This window comes from Trichosurus vulpecula, chromosome 2, assembly GCF_011100635.1.
Source record: "Trichosurus vulpecula isolate mTriVul1 chromosome 2, mTriVul1.pri, whole genome shotgun sequence".
Classification (NCBI taxonomy): domain Eukaryota; kingdom Metazoa; phylum Chordata; class Mammalia; order Diprotodontia; family Phalangeridae; genus Trichosurus; species Trichosurus vulpecula.
Genome location: NC_050574.1, coordinates 5,043,191 through 5,060,751, shown reverse-complemented (window position 1 = coordinate 5,060,751; position 17,561 = coordinate 5,043,191). Strand labels below are relative to the sequence as shown.

The following is a 17,561-nucleotide window of genomic DNA, read 5'->3' as shown; positions in this document are numbered from 1 at the left end:
GGAAACCAATTTACATGAATTTCAGAGGGACCTTTTCCTATTAAAAAAAAAAAGATGAAAGCTGAGAAGCCATCTTTGGAGCTCTAGGAACCTGACCCCAACCCCCATGAATTAATTTGTTGTAGTTTTGGAGCTTTGCAGCCTCCCAGTCTACTGGACTCCTCTTCTTGAGGCTTCAGCTGGCTGGATCTGTTTCAGATATGTATATTTTGTTCATGAGTTCTTTCTTTTCTCCTCCCTGGCATGAGCACTGAATGATTAAAAACTGTCACTCAGAGACCCATTTGCTGCCAAATATAGAAATTAAAATGGTCAAGAAAAACTGGATCTCTTCTCTTCATTATAATGAAGGAATCCTAGAGACCTAGAAAAATAGCACTGATTCAATAGACAAGTGTGCAAAAACCCCAGGAACATAAACTACTAATGGAAGGACTTCCTCTTTGATAAGAACTTTTGGGAAAACTGGAAATTACTTTAGCAAAAGGTAGATTTGGAGTAGCATTTAGGCCATGTACCACAATACATTCTAAAAATGGATACATTACCTATAAAAGTTCATATCATAAAGAAAATTGAGGAGAATGGACCTTTCACAGTTGATGGAGCATAATTCTTAATCAAAGATGGGGTAGAAGAGGTCATAAAAGAAGAAAGGGACAATTTCAACTACACAAAATTTAAAAAGCTTACAGAGGTGAAGAAACAATAAGCTATGCCATTTGGGGCTACCAAAGACAGACAGGTCATAGTGGAGAGCTCTGACAAAAAGTGATCCACTGGAGAAGGAAATGGCAAACCATTCCAGTATCTTTGCCAAGAAAACCTCATGGCCAGATGGCTCATGAAGAGTTGGGTACCATTGAATAACGATAAGCACAAACAAAATCAGTGCAACCAGGATAAAGGGAGATATTGATTAGGGGAAAATCTTTGCATGAAGGGACAGATTTCCTGGTAGGGTCAGCTGCAAGTGAAATTTGCTGCTTCTAGATATCACAAACTACGCCCCTCCACTACCACACCCCCAACTGTTGGTCTTCACTCACAACTTGAAGGATCATTTGTCAGGTCTGTTGTAAAGAGTTTCTGGTTGGGGCTAGGGAGCATTTTGGATTGGATTGGATGGCCTCTGGTGTCCTTCCAACTCTGGGTTGTGAACAGACTGTTACTGAGCAAGCACACAAATTAATACTGAGGTTAGCTGACACACAGTTCAATCCATAGAGCATTTATTAAGCCCTTAAAGTGTGCCGGCTCTGAGCACGTCAAGACAGAGATGAAATAGTGTGTGCCCCACAGTGCTTACATTTGGGAGGAAACAAGTCAATACCGGATATTCAGAATACAAAGTAATGGTGGGGCATTAGTAGCTGGAGAGGCAGGACAGGCCTCTTGGAGGAGATGGAGCTTGGGCTGAGCCTTTTGGGGAAGTAGGGGTTCTAAGAGGGTAAGGTGAAAAAGAATGCTGTCATCTGGAGTGGGAGGTAGGCACAGAAAAAGGAGACACAACACTGTAGAAGGGAAAGAGCAAGGAGGACAAGGTGGTTGGAGGAATTGAGTGCATGATAGGGAGAAATGTGTATTCAGCCTAAGATAGAAAGGAATCAGATGCCCCATGGGACCTGGGCAGTAGGGAGCTTCTGAAGCTTCTTGAGAAGGGCAGTGACATGGCTAGACCCTGGCTTTAGGCCTAACTATTTCTTGGTCCAGCCTGGTATAGTCTTGCACTCAATGCTTCACCTCTTTTCCTGTCTCCACATGCAACTTTATGGAGCCTTGAAACCTGCAGAAACCATGGGTCCCCTGCCCTTGGGAACCTGGAGTGGGTGCAGGAGCCTCATCATGCTCTCTCTGCCAGGGAGCAGTGAGAAATGAGGTGGTACTGGGAGTGCTCTGTTATCAAAGGATTGAGAGCTTAGAGGGTCTCAGAAATCATTCTAGGTTCTTTCATTTTACAGATGAGGACAGTGCAGTGCAGAAAATGGGTGTCCTGCTCATGGTCATAGCGCTAGCTCAGAGTGTGGTGGAGCTAGGCTTGAACCCAGGCCTTTTGACTGCCTTTGGAAACTCACTAGTCTCATGAAAGGAGGGAGAGAATAGAACAAATTGGGGAGTGTCGGGAGGGAGGGTGGATGATGGAGAGAAATACATTTAACAATCATAACTGTGAAAAATTTTTTGAAGCAAGTTTCTCTGATATAGGTGTCATCTTTCAAATATATAGAAAAATGAGCCAAATTTGTAAAAATAAGATCCATTCCCCAAATGACAAATGATCAAAAAATATGAACAGTTTTCAGATGAAGTAATCAAGGCTATCTATGGCCATATAAAAAAAATGCTCTAAATCACTATTGAAATGCAAATTAAAACAATTCTGAAGTGCTACCTCACACCTATTAGATTGGCTAGTAGGACAGAAAAGGAGAAGTGTTGGATAGGATGTGGGAAAATTGGGTCACTAATATACTGTTGGTGGAGTTGTGAACTCATTCAACCATTATGTAGAGCAATTTGGAACTAATCCCAAATATAGCAGCTCTTTTCTGGGGGCAGAGAATTGGAAATTGAGGTGATGTCCATCAATTGGGGAATGGCTGAACAATTTGTGGCATATGATTGTGATGGAATACCATTGTGATATAAGAAAGAATGAGCTAAATGTTCTCAGAAAAACCTGTAGAGGCTCACATGAACTGATGCAAAGTGAAGTGAGGAGAACCAGGAGAACATTCTATACTGTAACAGCAATAGTGTATGATGACGAACTGTGAATGACTTAGCTCTTCTCAGCAATACAATGATCCAAGACAACTCTGAAGGACTTATCATGAAAATACTATTCATCCCCAGAAAAAGAACTGATGGAGACTGAATACATCTTTCAAAAAAAATTTACTTTCTTTTTCTTGGGCTTTATTTTGATCCATGTTTACCTTTACAACATGGCTAATATGGAAATGTGTTTTGCATGATTACACATGTATATGTTATATCTAATTGCTTGCCTTCTCAGCGAGAGGGATGGGGAGGCAGGGAAAGAATTTGGAACTCAATTTTTCAAATAAATGTTGAAAATCATTTTTACATGTAATTGGGAAAAATTAAAATATAAAATTTAAAAGAAAATTCCCTAGGCCCATCATATCACATACAAGCCCCCTCCCCCACCAGTCCTTTCACGGGGCTGTCCCACGCATGCTAGCATGAACGTGCGCGCGCACACACACACACACATATACATACACAACCACACTAACACACATGCACCCCTCCCCCCCACGCCCTGAGCGGTCATCACTGCCCCAAAGGTGACCCTGGGCCTGCAGGTCCCATGGGGGTGTCTAGAGGGAATTAGGAAGAAGTAGCTCTTGGTCAGGTCCTTTGACATAATCCTAAAGTCCCATGGGGCTGGAGCCTCCAGGAAACCCTTTGAGTCTGCTCAGTAGTTGCCCACCTTTGGCAGGCTCCTTGTCTTTCCTTGAGGGGGAAGGGCAGAAAGCAATGATGTCCACACAGTGATCCCTGAAGGGCCCTGTAGATGGGTCATACCATAGATGGTGGCAATGGTGGTCGAGTTCAGGCAGTTGAGAGCAGCGATTAGGGTTTGTGACACTGATGAAGTGATGGCCCCCCTCTGACTGTCACCTCCAGTGATGCTGGCTACAAGGCCTGGGTTCTGGCTGGCTCTGCATCTTGGGAAGCCTTGATAGAGCCTGAGGGCTTCACAGTCCTTGAGGAAGAAGCAGTGGGTCAAAGTGCTGGTCACTGAGGGTGGGCCATGATCAAGGAATCAGGACCAGGTTCCCAGACTCCGCATTTTCTCAGAGTGCCCTGTCTCTGGCTACATTCTTGGTCCAGATCCCACTTTGTACCTTGGTGGTGTTTCCTCAGGGTACTCTCTGAACTTGGCACCAGGCATGTACTCTTGTTTTTCTTTTTCTTCTACCAGTTTCTTCATTGGTTCTAGCTCAGCCCCAACTCTGTATTATCCCCATCCCTAAGGGAGTGTCTTGAGGCACAGGTCAGAATAGGGACGCCCAGGAGCCAAGTCACTTCTAGACTCTGGGAGTCTCATTGCTTGATTTTTTCTTCCTGGGAATGAGAACTTTTCTCTGTGGGCAGATCCCATTTTGAAGACTTCCATCTCTAATTCCAAGCCAAAGTCAACTTGGGAACCATAGCCTTCAGGATTAGAGTAGCCACCGGGGCATGTCCCAGCTTGTAGTGTCTTTACAGTGGCTCAAAGATGCCAGAAGGTCAGGCCCTTTGTATTAGGATCTCAGGCTTCATGGGTGAATCTGTTGAATTAGCAGCCTTGATGTGTCAGTGACCAAGCTTAGGGGCCGAGTGGGGAAGGAACTGAAGGTATGAAATCATCCCACCACATAACCTCAACCCTTTAGGTCCACCCTTGGTGTAGCCTCTCCTGATTATGATAACCTCCCCAACTATAGGCCCATACCTGTGGCCTGAAGGTCATGCAGGTGGAAAGAACTAAAGGGTCCTAGATGAAGGCTAAAAACTTTCACTCAAAAGGAGCTGCAGAAAACCATTTGAAGAACACTGCTTGTGACTTGATGTCTACTTGGCTCCTTCAGCTTGCATTCAGGATTATGCTTACCTTTTCTGGGTATGATATTTTCACCTAGAACCCCACTTCTTTTGCTCTTCAGTATATAGTGTTTCAAGACCTGCAGTCTTTTAGTGTTGCTGCTGCTACGTCTTGTGTGATTCTGATTGTGGAACTGCCATATTTAGGTTGTTTTTTTCTTGCTGCTTGCAATATTTTATCCTTGAGCTAGGGGTTTTGGAATGTAACTATGATATTCCTGTGCTTTCAGTGAGGATGAACATGGCCTCAAGGTCAGCTACCACACTGATGGTAAATTCTTTAACTTGAAAAGGCATATTACCCTTTTTTTTGTTTTTTTAAATCATTTAATTTTTCTTTCAATATAAACATTGTTTTAAGACATAGAGAGACTCTATTAAGGTGAAAAGTTGATGTTATGAAGAAATGCAGACCTAAGAAGAGAAGCATACAGTTTATGCAATGCACCTTCAAATCCATTTCCAGCAACTGTAACAATCAAATGAAAAATCAGTAGAAAACTAAAACTTGAGTAAAGTCCTATCTGTTATGAAATTGTTAAATGTTTTCCCACCAATTTAGTTTTGAACACTTCTGCCATATAATCACAAAAGCTTTGGTGGAAAGAAATCTCAGTTTTTCTCCTGGTCCACAGAAACTGATGAACCCTTTAAAGCTTGGCATAATCTTTAAGAATCAGCTCTAGCTTCTGGCTCAGCATGATGTTGCCTTTGACCTGAAGTTTGCCACTAAAGAAGGCCTTTTGGGGGTTAAGCTTGCCCAGAACAGCCTCCATGAAGTCTTTATCTGAAAGAGTGAAGACTGTGTCAGCAGAACCTCTTTCAGGGCCTTGGTATAATTCTCCAGAGCCATTTTTAGGTCAATAGTCCATTGTGCTGCAGGTTTTCCATGTTTAATGATGTTCCATTCAAATACACCTTCTACAATACACATTCACCTTCTTTACCAGTTCCTTTCCAACATCTTTGATGTGACAACCTATTTCCTCAAAAACAAGAGTGCTCCAAAGTGCTCCATCCTTAGAAGATCATCAGATGTTGGTACAAGATCCACATATGCATTTGAAAGTCAAGTTTCTTGATCTGAAAGTGAATTCTATTTCCTTCCTTCCACATTTCTGTTAGTAGAGTTTGCCCTGGATATACTGGTTTTGCAAAATGGGCCTTAATTGCTTTGAATCTAGACACATCGTTGTTTCCAAACTGCTGTAAAACATGCCTAGCTGAAAAACCAAATGAACACAGGCCATGTAATATGAGTTTTCAGACAAGAACAAGGTGGAACGAGTGTTGGTGCATCATTTTCTGTTTGCAGATAATTGTGCGCTCAACACAGTATCTGAAGCTGAGATGCACAAAAGTATGGATCAGTTCTCTACTGCTTATGCTAATTTTGGCCTAACAGTTAACACCAAGAAAACACAGTTGTCCCATCAGCCACCACCACACCATCCATATGTGGAACCATCAGTTACAGTAAGTGGAGGAGTTTTGAATGCTGGATAAGTTCATTTACCTTGGTAGTGTACTCTCCAGGGATGTACACATGGATAATGAGGTTGATGCACACATTGCCAGAGCTAGCTCAGTGTTTGGGAGGCTCTGAAGGAAGGTATGGGAGAGAAGAGGTATTAGACTGGCTACCAAACTGAAGGTCTACAGAGCCATGGTGCTGGCTTCATCATGGTATGCCTGTGAAACCTGGATAGTATACCAGCACCTTGCCAGGAGACTGAATCACTTCCTTCTGAATTGTCTTAGGAAGACTCTGGCAGGATGAGGTACCAGACACTGAGGTCTTTACTCAAACTAAACTGCCAAGCATTCCAACTCTACTTCAGAGAGCACAGCTCTGATGGGCTAGCCATGTTCGAATGCAAAATGTAGACTTGCCAAAAAGATTGTTTTATGAGAACTCATACACATGGCCATCAGAGGAAGTCTTACAAGGACACTCTCAAGGTCTCTCTTAAGAACTTTGGGATTGATTGTACGACATGGGAGACACTGACACAGGACCACTCAGCATGTCATTCCCAAATCAGAGAAGGTGCTGTGCTCTGTGAGCAAAGCAGTGTTAAAGTAGCTCAAAAGAAATGTGAGATGCACAAATTTAGAGAATCCACACCAATGTTCGCATGGACTATTTGTGCCCAACCTGTGGTAGAACATTCTGAGCTCATATTGGTCTAATCAGCCATAGTCAGACATATTGAAACTTGACAAGCATGGTGATGTCATGTTGGTCCTCTTTGAGAATGAACGACAACAACCAATGATATTCCTGTGGGTTTTCCGTGTAGGATCTCTTTCAGGTGGTGATTGGTGGATTTTTTTTTCTATTTCTACTTTTCCCTCTTGTTCTAATGCTTCAGGACAATTTCATTCAATTATTTCTTGTATTATTGTGTGAAGATTCTTTTTTTATCTTAGCTTTCAGATAGTCTGATTATTCTTATTTTCTCCTCTTGAATTGTTCTCCAGAACAGTTGTTTCTCTTATGCGATGTTTCAAATTTTCTTCTATTTTTTCATTCTTTCTATTTCATTTTACTATTTCTTGGTCTCTTATGACTTTGCTTGTTTTCCCTTGTCCAATTCTGATTTTTAAGGAGTTGTTTTCTTCCTTAAGATTCTGGATTTCCTTATCTAATTGGTTGACTTTCTTTTCACAATTTTCTTGTTTTTCTTGGATTGTTCTTTTTTTTTTTAGTTATTCCTCTATCTCTCTCATTTGATTTTTAAAATCTTTTAAAAATTCTTCTATGAATTCTTTTTGGGCAGGTGACCATTTGATATTACTCTTGGGGATAGAAGAGGGTTTCTTTGCCTCAGTATACTCCTATGAAGATGAAGCCCAGTCTCTCTATTCCCATAGTAACTTTCTATGGTTGGATTGTTTCTCCTTTGCCTGCAAATTTTTTTCCTTTCTAGCAGTTTATTTTTTTTTGTAATCATCTCTGGACCTGGGGTATGAGACATTGCTCCTCTGGCCTCAGATCTTCCTTCAGTTATCTCCTTTGACCTGGAACTGAAATCAAGACCACCAGCCTCCTGTAAGTGCCCATAGCCAGTGGTTTCCTGACCCACTGCTTCTGCACTCATTGGGAATGTGCTGGTTCCTTTTTGCACAGGGTTGCATCTCTTCAGCACAGCTGGGCTTGTTGTTCCTTGTGTATTAATAACATTGCTTGCAGCTGCTGTAGGGTTTTAAGAATAATAACACCAGCACACAGGAGGGCTGCTAGCACAGGTTCTTTGATCTACTCTTCTAAAGGAAAGCAACTTAAAAGAGGTCAACAATCTTACTTTAATCAAACTTATATAACATTCACTTAGTTCAGGGGAAAAGTCAACACCCGAACTTCAGAGCAAATACATAGAAATTACAAGCAGGAGCTATATAAACAGAGTAAATAACACAAATCAGCAGACAGAGCTTCTAACTCTCTGTCCATAGCAATACATATATAGTTACCAGAGAGAAAAGCACTAACATCTGGGTTTTCAAAGCCAAGGGAGTGGGGTTCCTTAATGGCTACCTGGAATCTCATCTGACTACATCACACAAACTCTCTTCCCATGAGTGATATCCAAAGCAAAATGTTAACCTTGGAGTATATATACACTTCTTTGGGGTCAGAAGGCATCATGACCCTCGTGACTCAGGCTCATGTGACTTAGGCTTCCATGTGACTTAAGCAGGTCACATGGGCCTATTAATGGATGGGAAAGATCTTCCCATCAAGCAAAAAAATACATTAACAATAAACCTTATCAGCAGAGGTTCCCTTAATCTTCCCCAGCTCAGATGCTAAACTCTCCTCACGTCCCAGGGGTAAAAGCTTCTCTGGCTGGGGCCTACGCTGCATCCCAACCCAGCTAACACTGTTTAAGTGGAATTAGCATGTAGGTATTTACTCTTCACAGGAACAAAACCTCATCCTGGGATTTTTCTTCAGATCTTCCCTGATTGTCCCAGGAGGACCATTGTTCTGCCCCTACTCTTATTAATTTTACCACTCTATGTTCCCCCCAAAGTACTATTTAATCTTGTTTGTGGGGAAAATCTTGTGAGCTTGGAATTTTCTCCCCTCCTCCACCATTTTCCCAGAATCTTTTCAGGGCCAAACTTTAAAAAAATTTTTCGAAGTGAAAAAATAGGCTGGGAAAATGAGTAGATAACAAAAAAAAATGAACTTGACTATGAAAAAGCTACTACAGTGGCAGGGAAGACCAAGGCTTGAACTTAGAAGGTACAAAAATTCCCTGAAGAAAAGAACATCTTAAAAAGCCAAATTGACCAAATGGAAAAAGATACAAAATCTCACTGAAGAAAATAATTCCTTAAAAATCAGAATTGGGCAAGTAGAAGCTAATGACTTCATGAGGCTTCAAGAAACAATCAACCAAAAAATAAAAAGAATGAGAAAATAGAAGACAGTGTGAAATATCTTATTGGAAAAGCAGCTGACCTGGAAAATAGATCAAGGAGGGATAATTTTAAGAATTATTGGACTACCTGAAAACTGTGATCAAAAAAAAAGAGCCAGCCATCATCTATCAAGAAATTATTGAGGAAAACTGCTCTGATGTTCTAGAACCAGAGGGTAAAATAGAAACTGAAAGAACCCACTGATCACTTCCTAAAAGAGATCCTGAAATGAAAATTTGTAGGAATAATATTCCAAACCTCCCAGGTCAAGAAGAAAATATTGTAAGTAGCCAGAAAGAAACAATTCAAATGTGGAACCACAGTCTGGATTCCGCAAAATTTAGCAGCTTCCACATTAAAGGAACAGAGGGCTGGAAATATAATATTCCAGAGGGCAAAGAAACTAGCATTACAACCAAGAATAAACTTTCCAACAGAACTCAATTTAATCCTTCGAGGGTGGGAGGGAATGGATAGTTTAAAAAATAGAGGACTTTAAAGCATTCCAGATGAAAAGATTAGAGCTGAATAGAAAATTTGACATTCAAACAGAAGATTCAAGAGAAGCATAAAAAGGTAAAACAGGAAAGAGAATCATAATGGACTTCATAAAGTTAAACTGTTTACATTCTGTTAATCCTGAAAGTTGGTTAAAGGAGGCAAACAAACTAGGTGAGAGAAAAATCCATATTGTTTATTATTTTCCCTTAAAGCATAGTGGAGCTAGCTTACTTGTATGTACAAGGAGTCACAGCATAAATTCTGACTGTCTGAACAAAGGAATGAGAAAACTTATGTACATTAATTTTAGCAAACTCAGCATGTCTGTATTACCTCACTTTTATGATCCCCATGTATGTTTAACCATGATACAAGAAGAGGATTTTCCTTAATGGAATGGACAATAGGATAGTTGACAAAGTGTCAATTGGAATTACAATCCAGGATCTCTGTGTTTAATTTGCCATTACCATTCCATAACACAGTATGTGCCCATAAAATATTAAGCGAGGTAGTCTCTCGAGATTAGGGTCTCATCCTTTAATGGCTAACAGGGGAAGGAATGTTCTTAGGTCAGCCCGATCTGGCCTTGGTGACAGAGAAAAGGTATTCTCTGAGCAAACTTCAGAGAACAAAGAAGCCCAGGTTCAGGCTCTTCTTCCAGTTGATCATTAATTCAGGATCTGGGTCTTATTGAAATTACAAAAATGATATAAAATGGTATAAAACGTTCCACAATTCCTATATAGGAAAATGACACATGTAACTCCTAAGAACTTTATCATTATTAGGGCAGCTAGAAGGAGTTTGCATAGACAGAAGGCATAGGTGTGAGCTGATTATGTTGGGATCTTCAAAAAAGAATGTAGGGGTGTGAAAGAGGGATGCACTGGGAGAAAGGGGAAGGGAGAGGTAGAATGGAGCAAATTTTCTCATGTAAGTGATATGCAAAGAATAGCTTTTATAGTGGAGGGAAAAGTGGGCAGAGGTGGCAGGCAATGCTTGGCTCTCTCATCAAAATTAGTTCAAAGAGGGAAGGATATGTCTACACACTCAGTTGGATAGAGAAATCTCTCTTGCCCAATAGGGAGATAGAAGGAGAAGTCGATAGGAGATATGGGCAAGGGCGGGGGTGATAAGGGGGAGGGTGGATTGGGAGAGACAATGGTTGGAAGCAAGACAGACCTTTGAGGAGGGACAGGATAAAAAGAGAGAGGGGCGGGCGTAAACAGAAAAAAATGGGATGGAGGGAAATGCCCATTTAGTCATCGTAACTGTGAATGTGAATGGGATGAGCTAATCTGTAGAACAGAAGCAGATAGCAGAATGGTTTGGAAACCAGAATCCAACAGATGTCCTGTACAAGAGACACACTTGAGACAGAGAGACACACACAGAGTTGAAGTGAAGTGCTGGAGCAGAGTCCATTATGCTTAAGCTGAAGTGAAGAGAGCAGGAGTGGCAATTGTGATCTCAGATAAAGCAAAAGCAAAGTTAGATCTAATCAAAAGAGATAATCAGGGAATCTGCATTTTGCTAAAAGGTGAATGAAGTGATATTTTAAAAAATTACAGCAAGTGTCTCTAATAAAAGCCTCGTTTCTCAAATATATTGGGAACTGAGTCAAATGTATAGAAATGAACCATTCCCCAACTGATGAATGGTCAAAGGATTTGAAGAGACAGCTTTCAGAAAAAGAAACCAGGCTATCTATACTTACATGAAAAAATGCTCTAAATCACTGTTGCTGTCCTTCAAAGAGGAACAATAGCATGAGGAGGGCAATGTCTTGACTTCAGAGGGAATTGGATTTAAGTGAGACAAAGTTGTCAGCCTCACTATCTGTTCCATGGTCATTGAAATCTAGTGGCAGGACAAAAAGGCAAGGCAGCTGGAGATTGTCTGAGATACCATGGAGGATCTTGGCATTTCTGCTATGTGACCAAGCTCTAAGCGTCCCACAACACCTGCTTCATCCGCCTGCATGGCCATTGGAACAACTTGTTCTCATGCACCCATTCCACCAGGGGAAGTCTTTACATGCTTGGGTTAGACATCCCCCCAGCTCACTGAAAGGTTTGAGGCCTGTTGGTTACTTTCAATGTGGCCTATGTGCCAAGACAGTTTTTCCAGGATGCGGCTGCTATGCATGCTACAGCTTCTTGGAGCCGGGTGAAAGCTGGGTGAAAGGTGGGACACGGAAGGTGGATGAGCAGCCCTGAAAAGGGCTCAGCAGCCCTCATCCCAGAGGTTCAAGTCCTCCATGAACACCTTATACTCCAACTCACTGATGATTAGAAAAAAACAACTTAAAATAACAGGTACCTACCACCTCACACCTATCAGAAATGGTAAATGCTGGAGGGGATGAGGGAGAATAGGTACACTAATAAATTGTTGGACTAGTGCGCTGGTCCAGCCTTTGACCCAGCAACACCACTGCTAGGTCTGTATCCCAAAGAGATTAAAGGAAAAGGAAAAGGACTTACATGTACAAAAATATTTAGAGCAGCACTTTTTGTGATGGCAAAGAATCAGAATCTGAGGGGATACCCATCCATTGGGGAATGGCTGAACAAGCTGTGGCCTAGGAATGTGATGGAGTACAATTGGGATTTAAAATATGACAGGGTGGTGGGTTCAGAAATAACAAGGCAAGGCCTATGTGAACTGATGCAAAACAAAGGGAGAAGAACCAGGGGGCCTTTGTACCCAGTAACAGCAGCATTGTAAAGATGATCGACTTTGTGAAAGACTGGGCTTCTCTGTTCGATATGGTGATCCGAGACAATTCCAGAGGACTCACGATGAAAAAATGCCATCCAGCTCCCGAGAGGGCACCGATGCACTCTGGGTGCAAACTGAAGTATGATTTTCTTACTTTCTTTAATTTTTTTGTGTGCTACAGCTAGCGTGGCAATGTTTTGCACGGCTTTACAGGTGCATCTGGTACACCGTTTGCCTTCTCAGTGGGTGGGCGAAGGGGGAGGGAGGGAGAGAAGCCCGAGTTCAATTTAAAAAGAAAACAATGTCAAATATATATAATGTATACACTTATACAAGTATATATATGTGTGCGCGCACGTGTATGTGTGCATGGGAAAAAGAAAGAAGCTATGCTGGCCGGCTGGTGCTGAAATGAGAAGAAGGATCCCAGGAGCGCAGCACAGACTCGGGCTCTGGCTCAGCGTCTCGCCTTATCCCGGGGAAAGAACCAGAGAAGACTTCGTTTCCCAGGATTCCTTTTGCGGGCCTCAGCCTCACGCCCTAGCCTCTTATGTCCCGGTGCTTTCTGGGAGTGGTAGTACAGCAGTTGCTTAGCGGGAAGGCAGTTGCCAGCCCCACATTTTCCCTTTACGGAGAGAGGGAGAGAGTGCGCAAGTGCGAAGCCCGGCCAGGAGGGGATAGCTTGTGTATCCAGGTGCTGGAGCCTGCTGGAGTGCACAGGCTCGCTGTGCGCAGGCGCACTCTCCACGGGCCGGGGCTTGGACACTTTGCTGCAGGCTCCCGCCGAGGGCGTGAGTACGAGCTATGGTCACCCTTCGGGAGTGCAGCTGAGCCTCCGGCGTCCCGCGGGATAGGTGAGTGTCAGGGGGTGTGAGAGCGGACGGGACGGGGTGGAGGTGTCCCGGGGCGGGGAACACAGGACCCCGCCAGGATGTCGCTGCTCAAGAACCATCAGCGGCTCCCTGATACCCCACCCCCCACCCCCGAGAGCCTGGGCCCAGGTCCAGAACTGGAGGCGATCCCAGCCCAGCAGCCCTTACAGATGAGGAAACTGAGGCCCGGGGGGAATGACCTGCCTGAGGACATGCCAGAAGGGGGTCCCCAGCCCCGAGGATTGTGCCAGCGTGATCCAGCCCCCGTGATCGGGCTGGAGCCTCCTGTCCCCTCTGTTCGGGGGCAGTCTCTGGAGTGGTCTCCAGCCTCAGACCTTTGCACAGGCTGTTCCTTCCCCCCTTCCCTGCCATCCCTCCTCACTGCTGAACCTTAGCTCTTCCAAGGCTTCCCTAGGATACCCTGCCCTTGGGCCAAACCTTCTCTTCCACACTAGCCTCCCCCTACCCAGACCCTTCTTTAGCTTGGGGTCTGGCCTGTGATTTTATTGACTGCCAGTGTGGCCTGGCACCCCTCCTTGGTTTACAGGCTTGCAGATTAACCTGTGGGGAAGGCTTGGGCTGGGTTGTAAATGGATTGCTGGGAGCCTCCACATGTAAGGGGCACAGCTTGAACCCAGGTAATCCAGACTCCTGAGGCCAGGCCTCTTGTACAACAATAACCCCTCCTCCTTATCCCCAGCCAGAAGGGGTGAGGTTGGGGCCAGGGCCTTCACAGTCACTTACCTGTGCTCCTCTTTTGGCCTCACCCAGCCTGGGCTGATTCATTGTTTTCTCTGCATCCCTCTTGCCCAGTCCAGTTCCTTGCACGTAGTAGGCACTTAATGCAGGTATTTTGAACTGAATGGACACCAAGATCTGGACTCCAGAGATGGAAGCTGCAGGAGCTCAGCTCAATATTAGTTCCAGTTCAGACCTGAGACTTGTGTCATAGAATCTCACCTGAGCCATGCCCACCTCTTGCCCAATGGAGTTTGAAGCTAGCCCTACTGTGGGTCCCTGAATAGAAATAAGTGATGTTGTTTTATGTCATTTGTCCAGTGTCCTTGGTTAGATATCATCTTATAGCCGGCAAAGAACTTTGTCTAGGGAATTCGGAAAGCCAGTGTATTAGTAAGCATTTATTAAGTGCTTGCTTGGTATTGATATCTCTGGCAAGTGCTGGAGATACAAAGAGAGATGAAAGTCCCTGCCCTGGAGGAGCTCACAGCCTAGTAGTGGAGCTGTCAAGCAAACTGGCTGAAAAAAGCTGGAGACAGATAAATTGGAGGGAACAGAGGGAAAGCACAGCCTGATGAAGAAGAAAGGAAAGCCAGTGAGCTCAGGAGTCAGAGCAGAGGAGAGGGAGAATGTTCCAGGCCTGAGGGATGGCTGAGAAAATTCCTAGAGAGGAGAGATGGAAGGTCTTGTTCATGGAACAGCCAGGAGGCCAAAGAGTGCTGGAAAGGTGGGAGGGGGCCAGGTTATGCAGGGCTTTGAAAGGCAAGCAGAGGACTTTATATTGGATCCTGGAGTTTACTGAGTAGGGAATGACATGGTCAGACCTGCACTTTAGTTAAATCCATGTGGTCACTGGAGTATGGACTGGAGAGGGGAGAGACTTGAGGCAGGCAAAGGCAGCCATTGCCATGGTCCAGATGTGAAGTGGTGATGCCCTTTATCAGTGTCTGGGTTGTGTCAGAGGAGAGAAGGAAGGCTATTAGAGAGATGCTGCAGAGGTGAAATGGACAAAAGATGATGTGGGCGGGAGGGGGGGGGTGGTGGTGAAATGGACAAAAGATGATGTGGTGGGGGGGGGGGGGGGGGAGGGAAGGGGGGGTGGTGGTGAAATGGACAAAAGATGTTGCCAGGGAGTGAAATGGACTGTTTCAGAAAGGAAATGAATAAAAGATGCGTCTGGTGGGGTGGGGTGGGGGGGCAGTGTGTGTGTGAAATGGACACCTGGATGTTTCTGAGGTGAAATGGACAAGAGATGTTGCTGAGATTGTATATCAAGGTCTACTAACATGTGCCTTTGACTGGGAGGTAGGGCTCAGGAAGGGGAGTAATAAGAAATATCAATAAAAATAGTTGGTAGCCTCATTCAGAGGTCTTTATTTCTCCTTTTCGAATACAGTTTTATTGATTTTTTTTAAAATTTATTTATTTATTTTTAGTTTACCACACATGGTTCTACATAGTTTTGAGTTCCAGATTTTCTCCCCTCCCTCCCCAAGACAGCATGGAAGCTCATATAACTGTCCTGTATAACTTCGCATTGAATTAATTTATGCACTAGTCAAGTTGTGGAGAAGAATTTTGACCAGTGGAATGAATCATGAGAAAGAAGAATCAAAACCAAAAAAAAAAAACAAAAAACCCAAAAACAAAAACAAAAGAGAAGCAAAAAAGGCGAGCATGTAGTGCGCCTCGATCTGTATTCAAACTTCACAGTTCTTTCTCTGGATGAAGATAGCATTCTCCATCGTGAGTCCCCTGGAGTTGTCCTTGCCCCTTAGGTTGCTGAGAAGAGCGCAGTATGTCAGGGTTGGTCCTCATGGAATCCATATGTCTGTGGCTGTGCACAACGTTCTCCTGGCTCTGCTCCGCTCACTCAGCATTATGTCGTGTAGGTTTTTCCAGGTTGTTGCGAAGTCTGCATCATCCCCATTTCTTATGGCACAGTAGTATTCCATCACCTTCATATACCACAGCTTGTTCAGCCATTCCCCAATTGATGGGCATCCCTTTGGTTTCCAATTCTTGGCTACCACAAAAAGAGCTGCTATAAATATCCTTGTACATATGGGTCCTTTTTCCGCTTGTGTGATTTCTTTGGGATACAACCCTAGAAGTGTTATTGCTGGGTCAAAGGGTATGAACATTTTTATAGCCCTTTGGGCATAGTTCCAAACTGCTCTCCAAAATGGCTGGATCAGCTCACAACTCCACCAGCAATGTAACAATGTTCCAATTTCCCCACATCCTTTCCAGCATTTATCATCCTCCTGCTTTGTTATTTTAGCCAATCTTACAGGAGAGATGTGGTATCTAAGAGTTGTTTTGATTTGCATTTCTCTAATCAGTAGTGATCCAGAGCATTTTTTCATATGCCTATAGATAGCTTTAATTTCTTCCTCTGAAAACTGCCTGTTCATATCCTTTGACCATTTCTCAATTGGGGAATGGCTTGTGTTCCTATATATTTGGCTCAGCTCCCTGTATATTTTAGAGATGAGGCCTTTATCAGAGATACTATTTGCAAAGATTTTCTCCCAATTTTCTGCTTCCCTCCTAATTCTTGTTGCATTGGCTTTTTTTGTACAAAAACGTTTCAATTTGACATAATCAAAATTATCCATTTTGCATTTTGTAATGCTCTCTATCTCTTGTTGGGTCATGAATTCTTTACTTTTCCACAAATCTGATAAGTAAACTATTCCTTGCTTTCCCAAATTACTTAGAGTATCAGCTTTTACTCCTAAATCATGAACCCATTTTGACTTTATTTTGGTATATGGTGTAAGATATTGGTCTATGCCCAGTTTCTGCCCTACCATTTTCCAATTTTCCCAGCAGTTTTTGTGAAATAGTGAATTATTAGCCCAGAAGCTGGCCTCTTTGGGTTTATCAAAGAGTAGACTGCTAAACTCGTTGATTTCTCCTTCTTGTGTACCTGTCCTATTCCACTGATCCCCACCCCTGTTTCTTAACCAATACCAGGCAGTTTTGATGAGTGCTGCTCTGTAGTACAGTTTAATATCTGGTGTGGCTAGGCCACCTTCTCTAGCATGTCTTTTCATTAATACCCTAGATACTCTAGACCTCTTGTTTTTCCAAATGAATTTTGTTATTATTTTGTCCAGCTCAGTAAAATAATTTTTTGGTAGTTCGATTGGTATGGCACTGAATAGATAGATTAATTTAGGTAAAATTGTCATTTTTATTGTATTAGCTCGGCCTAACCATGAGCAACTGATATTTTTCCATTTATTTAGATCTGATTTTATTCGCGTGAAAAGTGTTTCATAGTTATGTTCATATAGGCCCTGGGTTTGTCTTGGCAAATAGACTCCCAAATATTTTATAGTGCCTTCAGTAACTTCGAATGGAATTTCTCTTTCTATCTCTTGCTGTTGGGCTTTGTCAGTAATGTATAGGAATGCTGAGGATATATGTGGGTTTATTTTATATCCTGCAAGTTTGCTAAAGTTGTTTATTATTTCAAGTAGTTTTTTACTTGATTCTCCAGGATTCTCTAGATAAATCATCATATCATCTGCAAAAAGTGATAATTTAGTTTCTTCTTTTCCTATTCTAATTCCTTCAATTTCCTTTTCTTCTCTTATTGCAACAGCTAATGTTTCCAGTACCAAATTAAATAGTAGGGGTGATAATGGACATCCTTGTTTC

At 42.9% G+C, this 17,561-nt stretch overlaps 1 protein-coding gene across 1 annotated transcript in view; it reads left to right on the top strand.

Moving 5' to 3' along the window:
• Positions 1-13,054: 13,054 nt before the first annotated feature.
• LOC118838779 (zinc finger protein OZF-like) overlaps positions 13,055-17,561 on the top strand; it is a 31,412-nt gene continuing 26,905 nt past the window's right edge. Inside the window, exon 1 of the mRNA XM_036746140.1 lies at positions 13,055-13,133. The gene's annotated coding sequence lies outside the window, so the exon portion shown is untranslated. The remainder of the gene's footprint in view (positions 13,134-17,561) is intronic.